This window comes from Cebus imitator, unplaced genomic scaffold (assembly GCF_001604975.1).
Source record: "Cebus imitator isolate Cc_AM_T3 unplaced genomic scaffold, Cebus_imitator-1.0 Scaffold188, whole genome shotgun sequence".
NCBI classification, from domain to species: domain Eukaryota; kingdom Metazoa; phylum Chordata; class Mammalia; order Primates; family Cebidae; genus Cebus; species Cebus imitator.
In genome coordinates this window covers 4,102,877-4,117,135 of record NW_016107503.1, presented here as the reverse complement: position 1 = coordinate 4,117,135, position 14,259 = coordinate 4,102,877, and the positions used below count along the sequence as shown (strand labels likewise).

Here is a 14,259-nt window from a genome sequence, read left to right as displayed (position 1 = left end):
TGTCTCAGCCTCCCGAGTAGCTGAAATTACAGGTGTGCGCCATCATGCTGACTAATTTTTGTAGTTTTAGTCGAGATGGTGTTTCACCATGTTGGCCAAGTTGTTATCGAACTCCTGACCTCAAGTGATCTTCCAGCCTGGGCCTCCCAAAGTGCGGGATTATAGGCGTGAGCCACCATGCCCAGCCAAATGATTTTATTGTATACATTGTCGTGATGATTTGATGGGTCTATACTTATTTCCAAACTCAGCAAGTTGTGTTCATTAAATATGTACAGCTTTTAGTACACCAAACGTACATCAGTATATTGCTTTAAGAAAACAATACAGAAAATAAGAACATATAGTTATTGTAATTGTCCTGTGATTAATAGATGCCAAACAGAGACAAATACAAAATCTAAGAAAACACAGAACAGATAGATTTGTGCAGGATTATTCATGCACAGCAGGCTTTTTCATAATAGTCCAAACTAGAAATAACCAAATTGTCCATCAACTGTGGTGTATTCACACATTGGAATAGCACTCACCAGTAACACCCAAATCAACTAGATACATACAATAATGTGGATCTATATTAAAGACATGAAAAAACCCACAAAAAGTAAATTTTTGTGAATTTCAAGAAGTGAGCAACATAATCTGTGGTAAGAAACAGAATGGTGATTAACTGATAATCAGAGGAGTGATTAACTAAGTGGAGAATGGTGGGATTGCCTGGAAGGGACTCTATGGACCTTTAAAAAAATTTTTTTTTTAATTTGAAAAACATTTTTTTATAGAGACGGGGGTCTTGCCATGTTGCCCAGGCTGGTCTCAAACTCCCTGGCTCAATCAGTCTTCCCACCTCAGCCTCCCAAGTGCTGGGATTACGAGCATGAGCCACCATGCCTGGTGTCGAGACCTTTTTGGGATGATGGAAGTTTTCTGTAACTTTATCTGGGTGGTGATTTCATTTGTCAATATTTGATAACCTGTCTAGTTAATATATTAAAATTTTACACTATGTGAATTACATTTCATTAGTTTGCTCTTTAGCATAAACATGGGGGTTGGGGATGGAAGATGGAGACAAGTCAGTGTAGACCATGGCGAGGAGTTTGGATTCTATTTTAAACTCAGTAAAGGCTCATTTTCATTCCCCACCCCCAAAAAATCCCTGCTACTATCTCAACCAGAAGAACAGCTATGACTACACAGTTCCGTGAGTGGAAAGTACAGAGACGTCTTCTTGAGAAGAGGCATTTCTCCTTGTGGGGTGGTTCAACGCGTGCCCAGATGTGAGGCACCTCCAAGTTCCCAACGACCTAGTCCAGGGGTGTTCTGCTGGTCCTCACTGGGTCACACCAGCAAGTCAGTGGTAAGCCTCGTTCTCGGGCCACAAATAAGGGTTGCAGCCATTGTGAGGACAGTAAAAACCAGTTATGACCACACCACTGCTTTAGTGGAAGCTACCACCAGGGCGGATTGAAAGGTGGCGCTTTACCTTTTGGGATATTTTCTGCTCAGTGGTGAGACGCAGAGCGTGTCCTGGGCCCCAGGTGTGTGCAATGTGGGCTCTCCTTCCCTTTGCCTGACCGCACCGCATTGCAGCCGTCAGTGGTAAACCCCGCTGAAGGACTCAGCCAGTGCCGGGATTGAAAGCAAACCAAAAGACACCTCAGTTTCTACCCAAAAGATGCCAGACACCACCATTTTGGATTGCAACCGAGGTTCTGCCTTCACAAGGCAAAGTGCTGATCTCTATGCCACCATGGCACTCCATAAACTTGCTGGCAGATGCTGAGTTTTCTTTACTAATTTTGATGTGAAAATATTCACAGTATTTTGTTCTGGCTTCGCTTGCTTTCTGACAGGTGGAGTGGTAAGAAGCACAAATTCCTATATCCTGTTCTTTCAAAAAACGCTTAGTTTGATCAGAATGCAGGATATTGAACAAGATAACTAGCCTATCCCTTCAAAAACTTAGCAACAAAAGCAAAGAAATGGAGGGACAGTTCTAGGAAACTGAAGTGCAATTGAGGAACTTTCCTGGGAACTTGGGGAATAACATCAGTACCACAACTCACTTCTCTCTCTCTCTGAAATAAATAAATATTATGTATATATATGCATATATACATTACATATGTATATAAGGTATTACACACACACACACACACACACACACACACACACACACACACACACACACAGAGTTTAATTAAGCAAAGAAGAATTCCTGAATCAGGAACCTCCAGAACCAGAATAGGTTCAGAGAGGCTCTAGTGATACCACGTAGTAGAAGAAGATCTATGGATGGAAAAAGGAAAGTGACTTACAGAAAACGGAAGTGAGGTATAAAAATAGTCAGATTGGCTGCAGCTCTGAGTTTGTCTTATTTAAGCCCGGTTCGAACAGTTGGCCACCTTTAATTGGCCCAAGCTCAGTCATTGGCACAAGAGTGGGTTACAGGCTGTTGGCCAGGCGCGGTATCTCACCCCTGTAATCCCAGCACTTTGGGAGGCCAAGGCAGGCAGATCACAAGGTCAAGAGATCGAGACCATCCTGGCCAACATGGTGAAACCCCGTCTCTACTGAAAATACAAAAATTAGCTGGGCGTGGTGGGGCACGCCTGTAGTCCCAGCTACTCGGGAGGCTGAGGCAGGAGAATTGGTTGAACCCGGGAGGTGGAGGTTGCAGTGAGCCGAGATCGCGCCACTGCACTCCAGCCTTGTGCCTGGCCATAGAGCGAGACTCTGTCTCAAAAAAAAAAAAAAAAAAGAGAGTAGGTTACAGGCTGTTTACACATTCAGTTAGGTTACAGTTCACTACGTATGGAGAAACCTTTAATATATGGATAGAGGCAGCTTTCAGCTAATGATATGTATATGTCTTTAAATTAAGATATTCATGCATACACATGTCATTAAGACATTTATGCATACATGTGTGCATGTGTGTTATATATACACATATGTATATATGTATATATAGATATTTATGCATAGTGTATGTTATACGTGTATATATAACACACATGCACACTATATACATGCATAAATATCTATATACACACATACATGTGTATAGATGTGATATTTTCTAAATAGAAAATTTTTATCTAGACTATATACTAGTTAATATTATTGAATTAATGTTAATATCCTTAGGTTTGATCATTGAGTTATATTATAATTATATAGGATAATATCCTTAATCTCATGAAATACATGATGAAATATTTAGGAATGAAGTGGAGCTTCTTTTCCTGCATTTATTATGAAATATGGACGTGTGTGTAGGTGTGTGTAGACAGAGAAAAAAGGCAAAGGAATGTTAATTGTTGAACTTGGGTGAACGGTGTAGAGGTGTTTTTTTCAATTTTTCTATAGGTTTGAAATCTTTCAAAGCAAATAATTGTGGAGGAAAAAGTAACGCGTGGGAGGCTGTGAAGAGCCGGCTGAGTTCTAGGCTAAAATTTGGCTCTCTGTGGCTCTCTGCCTTGCAGGAGGAGTGACAGCTCTCACTCAGCACCTCTCACTGCTAGAAGAAAGTGTAGGTTACCAGTCTGCTGTACAAACGTATCTAAGGTCACCCAGGATATGGTGAAGTGTCTTCTTAGTCCTTCTTACATGAATCAGCCTTCTAGCCTGGAGGTCTGGTAGGTAAGTTTAAGGCTAATTTGTATGTTACAAAGCTTCTGAAGATGTCCCACTTTTACATTGGATTGCAAAAGACAAGTCAATGTGTATGAAGAATTTACTTTCAGAAAAATAAATCCAAAGGACAGTAAGTTATTTGAAACCTAACAGTCCCATTGGGGTATATTGTTTTTACATGTTGGTCCTACAGAAGTCTCAAGGGTGGGAATTTGGCCTATACAGGATGATTTTTCCAGTTCATGAGTCAATAGCAAACTCTAAAGATCATTCTTTGGCAGAGAGTCTACTGAGGCAGGAAAGTGGCAGGACTTCTTTTCCAGTGGTGGCCCGGCTGATCAGAGAAGGATCTGGTCCAAACAGGGTGCAGTGAAGCAGCTGACCAAAATCAGCAGATGGAGACAAAAGCTACCTCTAGCTGCTCTCAATGCTCATTAGCATAAAGACACTCCCACCAGTGCCTTGACAGTTTATAAATAAGAACATCAACATGCCAGGGCAACACCCAGGAAGTTACCTTATATGGTTCTGGAAACTCCCCATCCCTTTTCCAGAAAGTTCTGAATAAACTACCTCCGAATTAGCATCTAATTAAAAGTGGGTATACAGACAGCTAGCTAGCAGCCCACACACTGCCTACGGGTTACCCCTGCCCCACAAGAAGCAGCACCAGTTTAACCAAAGTTGCTTTCTTTCGCCTCCAGGTTGCCGTTGAATTCTTACCTGGGAAGAGCCAAGAGCTCTCCTGGGCTCAGCCTCAGTTTGGGGATTGTCCTGCCTTGCATCATCTGGTGACCACAAAGACAAGCGAAGACAAGACAAGACAAGATGGGACGGGACACGACACAGGACAGCACGGGACAGAGTCAAGAACTGTTTAAGGCAGGACACTGGGTCGTGAGAGTCCCTCACCATGTGGACCCTGAGAAGCCAGAGTCACACTGTTCTGTGGCCCCAACTTGGCCTTTGGGGTTCACCATTGGTCACCCCTGGAGTTCTAGCATTTGGTGTGGGGAACCTCACTGGCTGATACTTGGGTACTCTGGGTTTTTGGCATTTTGTTGTGTGTGAGAGTTCCACTGTCACTGCTGGCCTCCGCCTGGATGCTCTGGGGTTTTCAGCATTGACTTTCCCTATAGGATTGTGGATTAGAGCCCCTCCCCAGGGGGTGTTGATGTCATCTTCTCTGCCCTTAAGTTAAAAAATTACCATTTTCCATAACAGCCAGTTGTGGGCCCCTTCCTATGTGACCTTGCTCAAGGCCATACTGAACTCTTGGTCACAGGGGGCAGGGGTTCCTGGACCCCCAACCCAAGTGACAACGACCCATAGTGGCAGACAAGCAGCAGCCACCCAAACATTTTGCCCAAACATTTCTCTTCAGTGTCTGCGGCTGCTGGGTAGATTCTCTGGCAGCTCAGGGGACAACACTGTTCATGCCTTCCCCTCCTCCCTTCCGTGACCCCCTTGTTTCTTTTAACCCCCCTTTGCCCAAACTAAAACGCTTTCTTTATTCTCAGTGAAATTCAGACCCATCATTCGACTGCTCATTCATATTTCATAGTCCACTTTCATAACGCTTTGCTACCTGTGCTTATATCTTCTCTGCAGGAGGTGGGAATTTGAAAGGAAAAGTTACTGGGCTTTTGCTAGACTTAGAAAAGCTTCTGGGGCCGCGGAGCGGCCCGCAGCCCAGCGGGGTGGGGAGGCGGCGGCCGGTCGGGGCATCCCAGCCAGCAGCTGCGGCGGCGCTTGGAGCCGGCTCCAGCCCACCCTCCGCCGCGACCGAGTTTGTCTCCAGGTCCCGGAGTCTGCACCTGCTCCGCCGGCCCGCCCGCCGCTTCCCCGCCATGGCCCTGGTGCGGGGCGCGGAGCCGGCGACGGGGCCCTCCCGCTGGCTTCCCACGCACGTCCAAGTGACGGGGCGACGGGGCTGCGGGCCGCGGGCTGCGGGGCAAGAGCTCGGGCGCGGGCAGCACCAGCGACGCGTACACGGTGATCCAGGTGGGCCGCGAGAGTACAGCACGTGGGTGGTGGAGAAGTCACAGGCTGCCCAGAGCGGCGTGAGGACTCTCCTTCCAACCGCCGCCCGGCGCCCTGGATGACCTGCGGCAGGTGCAGGAGGTCGACGCAGGCCAGGCGCCCTGGGCCTCGGGCTCCGCCGCCGCCAGCGAGCCGGTGCTCACCACCAGGCACCGCTCACTCATCGGCGTGGGCAAGTTCCTGGGCCAGGCCACGGTGACACTGGACGAGGTCTCCTGCGCAGGCCGCGCCCAGCACACGCAGTGGTACGAACTGCACTCCAAGGCAGGCAAGAGGAGAAGGAACGCGGCGAGATCGAAGTCACCATCCAGTTCACACGCAGCAGCCTGAGCGCCAGCATGTTTGACCTGTCCATGAGTGACAAGCCAAGGTCCCCCTTCAGCAAGATCAAGGACAAGATGAAGGGCAAGAAGAAGTATGACCTGGAATCTGCTTCTGCCATCCTCCCAAGCAGCGCCATAGAGGATCCTGACCCGGGCAGCCTGGGCAAGATGGGCAAAGCCAAAGGCTTCTTCCTCCGAAACAAGCTGCGCCAGTCGTCCCTGACCCAGTCCAGCACCTCTCCGGGCTCGGACAGCACCTGTCCTCAGCCAGTGGGAGCCTGGCCTACCAGGGGCCTGGCGCCGAGCCCCTCACCCGCTCACGGAGCCGCAGCAGCTGGCTGTCCACTGAAGGGGCCGGGAGTCTGCACAGTCCCCAGGCTGTTCACCCACAAGGGGACCTACAGCGACGAGGCCAGGCAGATGCGCGCGGCTCCTCCTCGGGCCCGTCTCGACCTTCAGGGCCACCTGCATGCTGTCTCCCGCTCTTCGCTCCGTGTCAATGGGAACCACATTTACAACGAGGAGCCCCAGGCCCCTGTGCGGCACCGCCGCTCCATCTCGGGCCTCCGAGGAGGGGCCTCGCTCCACAGACGACTCCTGGGCCAGAGGCAGTCGTAGCAACAGCAGCTCAGAGGCAGTGCTTGGACGGGAGGAGCCCAGCGCTCAGGCTGAAGTCCTGGCCCTTGGGGAAAGCCCTGCCTGAGTGGGACAACACCTTCAACGTCTTTGCTGCCAGCAGGCTGCGTCCAGAGGCCAGGAGCAAGATCCTGGCCCCTGCAGGAGTGGGGCTGGAGGCGGCAGGGCTGCAAGACCCAGGCCAGGGGCCATGACTGCGAAGGCAGCCAAGCCCAAGGGAGAGCCCGGGGCAGGAGGAGGAAGAGGTGGGAGCAGCGTGTGGCTGGAGCCCAGGGTTCCTGTGGACTTGGGACTGGACCACCAGAGCGCCAGTGCAGCTGACCTGGGGCCCGTCGGTTCCGTAGGGGCCTGTCCGCCTCATCAGCCCAGCTACAGCTGAGAGCCTCAGCTTCAGAACCAGACAGGGAGCCGCCAGCCCCGGAAGGGGAAGGGCAGGGTCCGGCAGACAGTGGGACGTCTCTGTTTAGCTCCCCTGAAGTGATCAGTGTTTGGGAGAGGCTGCTGGGACCAGACAGCGCTGCTGAGGGCCAGGACCATCAGGCCCCCCACGGCGAAAACCAGCTTTGCCCTGATGTGGAGACAGCCGACGATGCCTGGCCTTGGGATGTGGTCACCATTTCTCCTGCAGCTCAGACGGCCTCACTCGTCCCGTAGGGAGAGTCTGATGAGCCTCTGCCCCAGGTGCAGCCTGAATCGCCAGAAACTGTGAGCCCCAAGGGGAGTGAGGGGCTTCCCCAGCTGGAGCCGGAGCCTAAACCCGAGTGGGTGTCTGATGCAGGGCTGCAGCCCAGCGCCCCTCCTCCCAAGCCACCAGCCTCTTCACACCCTCAAGATCCCAGGAGGAGGAGAAGGCCGCAGCGGGGCTGAGTAACAGGGGGACAGAGACAGAGGGAGAAGATGCCTCCCCACGTGCACTGGCTGTCAGTCCCCTGGAGACAAAGGAGGAGGGAGAGAAGCCCGAGTTGGAGGAGACTGACAGCCGCTCCTCTGCAGCCCTGCTGGCCGAGCCTGGCCTGGAAGAGCTAGTGGAGGATGCCAGCCCCCGACTCTGCATCCCCCCCCACCGTATTGGGCCCTGCCTGTCTGCAGCCATCAGCTGCCCCGAGGGTCCTGCCCTTATACCGCGTCCCTCAAAGAGCTTGGCTCTTCAGAGTCAGCAGGCGTCTCCAGAGATGGGAGAAGGCCCCCAGGATCCTGAGGTCCAGGGCCAGGGTCCAGTAGGAGAGGGGCTTGGGTCCCTCCCAGCAGGCTGATGTGTGGGTCTCCAAGGAAGATGCCTTGAACCCCTTCCTGTTTGGGAGGAGCCGAGATCCTCCCAGCCTCTCATCTGCATCCCCACCAGGGTCTAGGGAATCTTCTATTCATTCTGGCCCAGAAGAGCTTCCCACCCCCCCAGAGCCTGACTTTCCACTGGCTCCTCTCCGGCCTTGGGCCAGTCACCACCGTGGGGGGCCCAGCCCTCTGTGCTCTCCCCTGTCTGGAGCCTGGCCCCCAACCTCATCTTCCCCACCACCAGGGGAGCCAGCCTTCCTGGTTCCCTTAAGCCCTCCCCACCTGGGGGCTCCCCTGCCCCACTTGGGGAGGACCTCGCTGCAGCCACTGCAGCCTCCCCGCTTATGTCTGCCCTGGGAGACACGACCCGCTGAGGAGCGGCAGCCCAGTGCTGGTCCCCACCCTGTGAAGCCCCTCAGTGCCCCGCTGTGGACGGCAGCCTGGCAGGAAACAGTCCTGCTCCGGTCAGCACAGCCCTGAGTAGTGAGCTGGAGAAGCTCAAAACAGTCACACCTGGGAGCGTTCAGCCTGTGACCCAGGCACCCCAGGCTGGCCAGACGGTGGATGCCAAGAGGCTGAAGGACTCGGCTGTGCTGGACCAGTCGGCCAAGTACTACCACCTGACCCACCATGAGCTCGTCAGCCTGCTCCTGCAGTGGGAGCGGGGGGACCACGCTGCCTGTTTGTGAGTTATGGGCAGCAGGGTGCCTGCTCTTCAGCCCCACACCCCTCCCCTGAGGACAAGGAGCCTGTGTGATCTGGGCCAGCCTCTGCCACGTCCGGAGTCTGTCTCAGTCTCGAGCTGTCTGTGGGGCGAGTGCCGTGTGGACAGAGGTAGACGGCGTGTGTTCTTTAGGCTGCTCGCTACCCCCGCTGACCTTTCCACAGGGTCACGTGGGAACGTGTGGGGTGCAGGGGCGGGTGCAGGGAGAGCGCCTGCTTGCTTTTCCAGCTCTTGCCCACCCCCAACATGTAGGCTCCTCCAGGCTGGAGCTTGGGGCTTCTTATGTTTTGGGGATCAAGCCTCTGTGTCTATTCTTGTTGCCTGTCCAGATGCCAAAACTCTGTGTTGCTGCAGGGTTTGAACTTTTGGAAACCAATTAAAATGTGCCTTTTGTGGGCAGGGCCGAGGGCCCTGGTGTTGACCTCTCCCGCCCTGTGGCATCCCGCTCCCACCTGTTGAATACATAGGGCTGGCTCTCTCAGGCCCTGGGAATGAGAATGGGTGGCCCTGCTGTGTGCTCTCCCCCTCTCCTAGAGTTAATCTCTTAGTCTGCCCAAGTTACTGCTCCCCCAGCCTTCCTGCTGTCTTCCCATCCCTCAACCCCAGGAGGAGGATCCCAAGATAGAAACTACTGCTGGGCAAGTGGGCAGGCAGGCCTGGGGCTGCCCTGCTGACTCTCATTTTGTCTGGCCTCAGACCTTAGCCATGCTAGACCAGTCAGCTTGCCTGTAAGTGGGAGGTCCCACTATGCCTTTGGGAGACACCTATACTTAGGAAAAAGCCTCCGTTGCCCTCCCATCCCTCCACTAAGCTGCTGTCCCAGCCTGCCCCTTCTGTCCCAGGACCTTGCCTGGCTTGGCTGCAGTGCACTTTGAAATGAAGCGTCTGTCCTTTCCAGCCCCTAGGTTGCTTGTAGAAAATAAGGCAGGCTTGCCCAAGGCCTCTGTAAGGAAACTTGGTGGCTTGGGCCACCCTAAATTAGCAAAAATAGGGGGCGATGAGGTACTGAAGGAGAATACTTATGGTCTAGTGAGGAGGCAAGACCTCCTCTGGGCCCACCACTTCCTCAGGAGAGGGCCTGTGGGCTTGCTTGGAAGGCCTTGGGCAGACACGTGCCCTCTGGGTGATGTCCGTCTGCTGCCAGGATGGTGCAGAGGAGTGCCGCACATGGAGGAAAGCCCCTGTAACGTTACCTACCTTAAATTTCACTCATCAGAGCTGAGAAAAGTGTCCACTGGTCCCCAGGGCTTCAGCCATGCTTTTTGGGGGTCACTGGGTATTAGATAAGTATCTTTTCAGAGAGAGGGGGAGTCACCCCCTTACTGGGTATTCATCTGGGCTGTATTGAGTCCCAGCTCTGGCCCTGCCCTTTGACTGTGGGCCCCCTAATGCCCAGGGCATGGATGTCTTCAGAGGAGTTTTTGAATCGAAGCCCAGGGTCCTCGTTGATGTTTCTCTCCTAGACACACTTGGAGGAGAGTGGGCAGGGAGCAGGCATGGTCCTGCTTTGCTGTTGGTCTTCCTAGTTGTAACTCCTGTTTGTAAAGAGCTTGTTCTTCATGCTTTAAGCACTTTATGAAGAATAAAACATTCATGTACTGCAAAAACAAAAACAAAAACAAAAAACTTCTGGGTGGAGTGGGGATCCTTGTTAGACATAGGACAACGGCAAGGATCTGAAAGGAGTCCCCACTAGGGTGTCTTTTAGGCAATTGGAGCAAATTCAGATTAGGTGGCTCAAAGAAAAAGAAACACATTTTCTTGGAAGAACAAGAAATTTGGCCTGAAACTGGTTATTATTTATTTATTTATCTATTTTTAATTTTTTTTTTTAAGAGACGGGGTTTCACCATGTTGGCCAGGTTGGTCTTGAACTGCTGACCTCAGGTAATCCACCCACCTTGGCCTCTCAAAGTGCTGGGATTACAAGCGTGAGCCACCACACCCGGCCCCCTGAAACTGGTTATTTGCATCATAATACTATTTTACATTTGGACCTATTCATAGAAAGGAAGGAAAAAGGGGAGAAGCTCCTTATGTACAGGCTTTTGTGGCCCCTACCAGGATTCTGACTTAAGAGTCAACTGCAGGATGTGTCTGGCTCATGTTACTTCCAGGTACCAAGAAACTGCATGGGAGATCCTCAATGCTCCCTTTCCAGCGGCACCCCCTGGAAGGCCTATGCCCTCCCCAGGGTCTTCTCAGTCCCCCAGTTCTGAGGGGTGTGATGCCAGTTGTCCAGTGCAGGATTCCACCCCAATGTCATCAGGAACCCTCCCCCTTATTCAGTGAGCTCCAGCCGATATCCCCCACTGCCCAAGGAAGTAAGCCCAGCCAGTACCACCAGGAGCAGGGCTCTACCTCAGCCCCTGAAATTGAATCTGTGTCCATTGTGGGAGGTAGCTGGCAGAGACAGGGGAACAGTCAGAGTCTATGTGCCATTTCCCATGTCCAAATTGGCTTTATTCAAGGAGAAATTTGGCTGGGGTTTTGAAGGATCCAGAGAAGTTCATAGAAGAGTTTGTTCGGGTGATCGTGTCTTTTGATTTAACTTGGCACAACTTGCAAATATTATTATCCACTTGCTGTCCTACAGAGGAGAAGCAAAGGATTCTGGGTACTGCCTGTGAATATGCAGATAGAGTAGCTGCTCATCCCCAAGGCCACGCTGTTTACGTAGACGGAGATGCAGTTCCGCATAGAGACCCTCAATGGGATTACCAGAAGGGTTCCCAAGATCTTCCATGTAGAAATCACAGGCTAACTTGTTTAACAGAAGGTATGAAAAGGTGTGTGATTAAGCCAGTTAATCACGACAAGGATAGAGAAGTAACTCAGCGGAACGATGAAAATCTTGCTCTGCCTCAGGGCCGCTTGGTTGAGGCACTCAGGAAATATACCAATGCAGACCCAGACACCTCGGAAGGGCGGGCTCTTCTGGCCATGCATTTATTACTCAATCTACCCCTGACATTAGGAGGAAGTTACAGAAGGCATGAAGGGGACCCCAAATTCCGTGAGCCGACTCTTAAACACAGCCTTTGGAGTTTACAACAATAGCCACGAGGCAGAGGAAGAGGAGAAAACCAAAAGAAAGGACCAAAAAGTGCAACTGTTAGCAGCCGCTTTCAGCCTCCTGTGCCTTCTGGGTTACCCATGGTAAGAAGGTGTTGCAAGAGTGGCTTCGGAATGCCCGGACGAAGGCAGCTCGGCAGCCCCTGGGCTGGAATCGGTGAGCCTTCTGTAAGCAAGAGGGCCACAGGAGGAAAGACTGCCTCAGGCGCCAAAGGGAGTCTCAGCTCCCCAGACCCCTAATGGCTGAGAGAACAGAGGACTGACAGGGCCCAAGGCTCCCTACAGCTCCCACCAGACACTGTACCATCTCCACAGAGAGCCTCAGGCGACTCCTGACACGGCAGGTAAAAATATTAGTTACTGGACATGGGAGCCACCTTCTCGGTTCTGATCCGTCCTCGGGGCCGCTGTCTTCCCTCGCCTATACTGAAACGAGGATGGTGGCCGCCAAGAGCCAGGAGATTCACCCATTGCTTTAGTGGCACTCTGGGGAACCACATGTTTTCCCACAGATTTTTGCTTATCCCAGAGTGCCTTATTCCTTTACTGGGAAGAGACTTACTTTCCCAATTACAGGCCACAGTTCAATTTGGAGCACCTCAAGAGAAGGCCACAGGCTGGGAAGGGACAATTCTCCTAGCTCTAAGTGCATGTCTTCACACAGATAAAGACATTCCTTCCGGCACAAGACTTCCCCTCTGGGACATGGAAGTTTCTGGAAGAACTGTTAATGTATTCCCAGTCAGGTTATTTGGAAACCCAGTGTTAATTATCTATGGGAAAAGCAATGTCCTTTTAGGTGTGATGGCTCACGCCTGTAATCTCAGCACTTTGGGAGGCCAAGGCGGGCATACCACTTGAAGCCAGGAGCTGGAGACCAGCCTGGCCAACATGGCAAAACCCTATCTGTACTAAACACAAACATTAGCTGGGTGTGGTGGCGGGTGCCTGTAATCCCAGCTACTCAGGAGGCTGTGGCAGGACAATTGCTTGAACCCAGGTGGCAGAGATTGCAGTGAGCCTCTCGCCACTGCACTCCAGCCTGGACGAAAGAGGGACACTCTGTCTCAAAAAAAAAAAAAATCAAAAAACAGAAAAACAAAAAAAACCCAATATCGTTTTAGACCTGAGGCTCAGAGGGGCATCCATCCTTTGTTAACGAAGTATGGATTATTACAATTCTGTCAGTCCCAATGTAACACCCCCATTTTTCCTGTTAATAAGCCAAACTTATTAATGGGAAAATACAGATTTGTTGAGGATCTCAGGGCAGCTAACGAGGCAGTAGCTGCAGTTCCAGTAGTTCCTAATCCTTATACAATAAGAGCTCATGTCCCTGAAGATGCTCACTGGTCATGGTATTCAAGATAAAAGATGTTTTCTTTTACATACATTTACACCTATAGACTCCCAGACATTTTTGCACTGTGACTGATCCAGACGGTCATGCTGCATCTTGGCTTACCTGGACTGTCCTGTCCCCAAGGTTTTAGGACAGTCCCATCTGTTTGGCAATGCATTGGCAAACGAGTTAGGGGAACTACAGTTAATTAATGGATCTCTCTTACAATATGTGGATGACCTATTAATTTCCAGCCCTACCAGGGGAAGATTCTGATAAAAATACAGTTCAAGTCTTTACTTTTGTGACCAAACAAGGGTAACAGGTATCCCCTCAAAGGCCCAAATTTCTGTCCAGAGGGTCACGTCACGTATTTGGGACACATGCTCACTTCTGGGACCAAGATCTTGGCCCAGGGATGAAAAGAGACCATTCTGGCACTCCTGCCCCCTCAAATTAAGAAGGCTTTCTGAGAATAGCTGGATTCCGCCAGGTTTGGATTCCTAGGTTTGCACTCATAGCAAAACCATTCTCTGAACCTCCAAAAGGGAGTGGTCACAAGCCTCTGAATTGGAATGGAACTTGTCAACAGGCATTCTTAACCTCAAAAGAAAAGCTAGGAGCAGCCCCTGCTTTGGGACTCGAAGTTAGAAAAACCTTTCACCTGCTATGTGAAAAACAAGGGAGCGCTTTGGATGTTCTAACTTGAAGGCTCAGGAATTACTTTGCACCAGTGGGCTGTTTCTCTAAACAGCTAAAGCAGGTGGCAGCTGGGCCGCTAGGATGCTTGAGACCTGTGGCTACCATCATTCTGTTGGTGGAAGAAGCCAGTAAGTTTACCTTAGGACAACAATGAGATGTCATAGCACCCCCACTTAGCCCCAAGAGGTACAGTACAGAAGGTCCTGGAGCCAAAAGTATGCCAATGGCTACCAGGGGACCAGCTGCTTAAATATCAGGTCCTCCTGTGTGACATTCCAGATGCTACTCTTAAAGGATGTTGATTTTTAAACCCTGCTACTCTGTTGCTGGACCTTACATCTCAAGAAACAGATCCCCAACTCATTGACTTCTGTGTGGAAACCATGGAAGAGATCTCTAGAAAGCCCAACCTTAAAGACAAGCCCTCGTCTAACCCCAATGTTGAGTAGTGTAGAGATGGAAATAGCTTTATTTATGAGGGATAAGAAAGGAAAGTT

At 51.1% G+C, this 14,259-nt stretch overlaps 1 protein-coding gene and 1 pseudogene across 1 annotated transcript in view; both read left to right on the top strand.

Annotated features, from left to right (window-relative positions):
* The window catches only part of LOC108316401 (neuroblastoma breakpoint family member 10-like), a 163,908-nt gene that overhangs the window by 24,921 nt on the left and 124,728 nt on the right, over positions 1 to 14,259 (top strand). The window lies entirely within an intron of this gene.
* On the top strand, positions 5,496 to 8,608 carry LOC108316373 (annotated as a pseudogene).